Source organism: Thermobia domestica, chromosome 8 (genome assembly GCF_964235325.1).
Source record: "Thermobia domestica chromosome 8, izTheDome1.hap1.1, whole genome shotgun sequence".
Lineage (NCBI taxonomy): Eukaryota > Metazoa > Arthropoda > Insecta > Zygentoma > Lepismatidae > Thermobia > Thermobia domestica.
The window spans coordinates 207,799,229-207,805,228 of record NC_137461.1 but is presented as its reverse complement, the minus strand read 5'-3'; positions in this window follow the sequence as shown (position 1 = coordinate 207,805,228).

The following is a 6,000-nucleotide window of genomic DNA, read 5'->3' as shown; positions in this document are numbered from 1 at the left end:
TTCAACTCTACACTGAAAGTGATTACACTGATGAACCACTTCCTATATAACTAATGGAAATTAATTTCCCCCCACAATGCACCGAAAGTGATTATGCGACACTACCGGCTAGAGTTGTAACTAACTGCATCATCTGCTACTGACAGTAGATAAGTGTATCATTGGCTAATTCTATCAGACTCAGGCGCTCTGAATGATTTGATTTGTTCTTGCTTCTAGTAGTTCGTGGTACCTAACTTCCTTGAGAAGTGGCGCCACAGTCTCCACAGTTTCAGCGGGAAGAGCAGCAGGCCCGTATCCAAGGGATTTAGGGGGCTCGGCCCCCTCCTAAATTTTTGCTGGTCCCCTTAAAACTTTCACGGTAGACTTGCAAATGAACTATAATATGGTTGGATCGGGCCCCCTAACTTCAGCCGACCCTTCCCGCCCAACATCTTGGGGCTGGCTATCGGCCTGAAGAGCAGTGAAACCTCTTATACTATATTATTACTTTATGGGGGATACGGTGCTTCAACTGACAAATTCATGTTGCGCTCCATATTTTACTTCCCAAAAAACTGTTAAAAATATCTTACTTTGTTAGAATGTCCGGATTCGATCGCCTTTACTCTAGATTTTTCTTTTCAGAAACAAAAAACTAATATCAAAACTTTAAATGATAAAAGCAAGTTATTTGTATTATTATTGAGTTCCAATGATTTCTGTATTGCACCATTCAGTTTGGTACATAATATATCTATAACCCAAAGTTAACTCTTAAATACTCTTTACTATAATTTCTTGTTCAATTTCTCACTTCCTTATAAAGTTACTAGCTGAAATGCACATTTTTAGTACGGCAAAAATAAGTTTATGAAAAATATTTTAAAGGTATTTTTAACTCTTTGCCCCTTCTCTTTCTTAGGATACGTATTTGAATGAAAATGAACATAAAAGCCTAGCTTGACCCAAGTCCTAACTATGTTGAAAAGTTTGTTTCAATCGGTGCAACTCTTTGGCTTTGGAAATTTTACCTCCCTCTCTTACGATATGCATCTCAATCAAAGAGTAATTATAAAATATAACTTAACTCAATTGTTAACTAAGCTCAAAAATGCATTTTGAATGGTTCCATCGTGTCCTCATTTTCATTCTATGAATAGCAAATTGATATATTATAGAAATTGTCTTCTCCCCCTTAGAAGTAGAATTATCTAAAGAACTGAGGCACATATGCACTTATTTTTAATAATAAATGTATATATCAAGATTAGTCTTTTTAACATGAGGGGCCCGTGAAATACTCTCTTCCATGCATCAACTAGAAGCGTACTTATTGGCAAATATCTCAGAAGTTCAGTGATCCTACTGCCCAAAAGTTAGTGGCAGTACGATCTATTCTGTCAAATCTAATCATTTCCTATCCCGTACGAATTGAAATCTTTTACATTTCCTCAGTGTTGATACGAAGTTCTAGAACGTTTCAATGACGGCTTTCAAGTTCGAGTCTGCCTTATCCCTTATGCAAGTCATCCAGTTCAGCTATAATGATTGAATGTATATTTTATTAAATATTGAGTAACTTCTCGCACTATGCTCAACTAGCATTACAGCAGCTGCTTACTGGTCAGAGGAAACTTTACAACCTTGTTAGCATGAAGTTCTTTCAATCAGAAAACTAGAGAAAGCATAAACAACTGTCACGAATTGTAGACCCTTGCTCCCACGAGGCTCCCAGGAGGTTCTGCAAAATGTTTGAACCCATAGTGAACAAGTACCTTTCGTAATATTTAAGTTACATTCCTTTTGGGCAACATTCCTGTGAAAAGCCCAGATGCCAGTCCAATGGATGTTTGCACATTTGGACTGTTGAAACGATGTCTTCAACATCGCCGCCTGCGCCCTGGATGGAAAGTTTGCAGGGAGGAGTGGGACAAAATTCACATTCCTGTCATGCGCAGGAGTTTGCTGCAATGGAAACTGCGATGTCATGTGATAGGTCACAATGGGTGATATCAATTAAACAGAGAAGTTACTCATTATGCCCAGTTTTGAAGTAGTTACTCGCATTGGTATCAATAAAAAGAGAACTGAGCACTAGTCGTCTCGGCTGACCTCGAAGAAGCCCCGCCCTTTGAAGTAACCACACCTCTATTCTCGTGCCGAGTAACTACTCCGCGTTTGATATCAATAAAAATCAAAGACTCTTCTGTGATGCTAGTAACTTCTCCAAATTTGTGGAGCAAGCTAAATAGGTGACTCCGTGCGAAATATGGCAGAGTATATGATTGTTTTGCTATGTAGCAAAATTTATAAATTGCACAGAAATGTTGCAAATGGAGATTACAAAAAATATAGGTTCATGAAAGAAAATATAGAGTAGTTAGCACAACATTTTTTTTAGGAGAATCAACGGAAATTTGGGGTGATGCACTACGTAATGATGAAAAGATGCGAGTTTTCTTGCTTTACGTGAGTGATCCGGGATTCCATGTCTGAATGTCAGGGGATTCTGTTGTGGTTCAAAGTACTGTGTCTATGACTACTACAAGTGTAATGTATGCGATTATTGCGAAATCTGAAAATTGATTGTTTCCGGAGGTGTGTGTAATATTCAAACAGCAAAGGCAGAGTGGCAAGAACAAAATGCATTTCCGGGTGCTATCGGAGCACTTGACTATAAACACGTGGCAATAAAGAAACCTAGTATTTTGGAGACGAATACGCTAATAGGAAGAGCTCCTTCGTGGCTAAACGGATAGCGTACATGCCTTTGTCGTGAGAGACCCGCGTTCGATTCCCGGCGGGAGCTCATATGGTTCGGATTCCATATGAGTGGGTCCCGTCTCATATAGTCTCGCTACTGAAAAGGACATTAAACTCAAAATCAACTCAACTCAACGCTGATAGGAAGGGTGTATACATGAGAATGTATTTTTTTTATGCCAAGGTGAAAGGGGACACGTATGGTGTGGAAAACGCAATCAGATGGACGTGCTTTACGACGTGACTGGCTGTACTATTTAAAAAAGGAAACAAAGGGACCAAGTGTCTGATTTCGTTCTTAAAGCCAAACAATCTTGGACAAGACCTTGGACAACACGTGATATGCACTTGTCGTGCTAATCTTGATATTGCTGGATTCCAATCAACATCCATCAGTTCCAAGAGGTTCGTTCCCGTGGTTTCAGTATTACTTTCCTGTTTCCCGTTTTCTTTTTCAAATTAGTTTTTTTTTTTTTTTTTTTTTTTTAATGCTCGCTCGGATATTAAAGATTCTCTTTTGGATTTGTGTCTCAGTCGAAGATGTATTTGATATTTCCTTGCATTTCACTGTAATTGCCTTCAAAGCTTCGGCTTTCCTTTGTTTACTTTCTGGTAATTGTGACTTTGAAAGTACTACTGGAAACTCTTTAAAATATCCACAAATGCACTTTGATTGAAACTGTCGTTGCTACTTGCCCGTGGTACTTGCCGAAATGACCGCGCGACGGATGGGAGAAATGAGTAACTACTTCTTTTATTGATACGACTCAGTGCTACGTGCAGAGGAAGCGCGAGTAAACGTTCATAAATCTGGAGCAGACTAGACCTGAGTAGTGGCTTGTTTTATTGATACGAAATTGAGGGAGGAGATTACTCCAGGTGTAGTTACTCCGATTCTGGAGCAGGACTTCTCAGGAGTAGTTACTTATTTTTATTGATATCACCCAATGTTGGAGGTTTAATAGTGCATGATCGGTGCTGGCGGCGCGGTATCTCATAATGTGAATACCCGTCATAAATTGTCAGATATAAAGTGAGCACCCTTCCGTATCACTATCTCAGAAATGTTCAATCTTCATTTTTAAAGTAATTGTTTAATGGAGAAGTCTAAGCCCTCTCAAAGCCGTAGCAATCGCTGGTGCAAGCTTTCTACGCAACGGACAACCCAGACATAAAGACCCTGTATAAACCGTTTAAAACTCGTATTATTGAATACTCAAATTACCCTGTTACTCATTTTGCAGGGGTGCCCACAAGGGGGGGCTATGACGCAAATTGCGTCATTGAAATATTTGGGGGGTTAAAAATCTATATAAATATGTTTGAGGGTGTGTAAAAATTAATCGAAAAGATTTTTTTTCATGGAAGAACACTTACGGATAGACAATTGAGGGAGGAGTGCGTCATGGACATGAGGGGGGGTGGGCATCACTGCATTTTGTATATGTAAGAGCGTCGATGCCTGATCGTGGGATGTTAAACTATACATTTATTCTTAACTTCCCCCAAAATTTGTAAACAGGGAGCATATTAGAGCACACATCTCTAGTGTGAAGTGTCACTGGTTCGATTTCAAGTGAGTTTTCTTTGGATTCTCATCTTATATCCTATGTGTGCATTTCATATATTCTATTATTTCATATCTATTCACTTTCACTATTATCCGTCTTCGTTACCCTAATGGATATACCTAAATGTGAGACGGTAAACTAAATATTGTATTTCGTTTCATTTCAACTTTTCTAACATTTCGTTGCTTTTTTGTTTCAGATAATAGTCATATCATCTGCGAAGCAGGTATACTTAATTTTTAATCATAGAACATTTATCCTCCCCATGTTGGCAATTTTTATCTATTTACTTTAAAGGCATTTTGAAAACTTTTTTGCAGAATTACACTAGAACCCTGTCGAATTACCGTTTCAGTTATATTTTCTTTTGCCGCTTCTTTGGATAATCTCCCAAACATTGATTTATACATTACTCAATTTCCTCTACGTTTTCAGTAAGCTTTTCCAGACAACTCTATGTAAACCAATGGCATTTCTTATTTTCTCTCTTATTCTATTGTAAGCAGAAACTATCCCTCCTCAATTTATTTATTTGTTTTGGCATGTAGTCTCCTGATCAACACTACCCTACGCTATTTTCATTTTTCGGCTCTTTTATATGGGAAATTATTTTTGACTTTTGTTTGAAATGAACTAGAATTTTAACGATTTCTTCTTGAAGCCTAGTTCAATGTTTCTTAATTTCTCAAAAATGAATTTGCATTATACATAAATTTAATATTACCTAAGCCTAAGTTTGGCATAGGCCAGCCTACTGAAATCTGAAAAAAATCTGTTTATCGCATTTTAAAATAGAATAGTTCAAAATCAGCAATGTGCTTGAAATTTATGATCAGAATGTTCTGTTTGCCAAGATTTCATTTCTTACGAAGAATACAATTTTATGTTAATCGATTCTGACATTTGGAGAACGGATATCCTGATATGACAATCAACAAAAAATAAATATTTTTTGCAATCAACAAAAAATAAATATTCTAACAGGAATTTAACTAAAAATCACATGTTTTTTTATTATCTTCCAGTCACCCTGGAAAATAATACTGTATGATTCGTACGAATTCTACAATAAATAAATAAGAAAATTTAGAAAGAAATATACTGCAAAAACCGTAATATTCTTTTCATGAATTCATCGTACAAAATAATTCTGATACAAGTTATTTTCACCAGTGAGAAACACTTAAATTTTAGAATGAAAAGTAATTTATAAAATCATAATATTTTCCTTGCTAGTAGCAGCCTCCAACTCGAGTGCAGGTTCTTAGGAGGTACGCATTTTTATAAGTTCGGGTTTAAGGTAGACACTCTGCCAAATAACTTCAATTTATCTTTTTCCACAAATGTTAGTGTCTAGAGAATAGTTTAGGAAACACTTAGAAAAATCTAGTATAGAGTCAGATGAATAAGTAAATTTTTAAAGCTACTTATTTGTAAGGTAAATCCTTTAGAGTTTGCAAATTCCTAACCACATGAATATATTGCGGAGTTTTGCCAATTACGTAGTTGGCAGTGCTGTTGAATAATGCGTACTAACTGCCTGAAGCGCGGGAGGTGGTAGCAAATCTCGTGGTGGTTTATTGGTTGTCCGTGCTTTCGTCTATCTAATCCTACAAGCAGTTATAGAAGCGACAAAAGAGCGTAAAAATGAATCGGAGTCAAGCGTTGTGTACTTCTTGAAAAG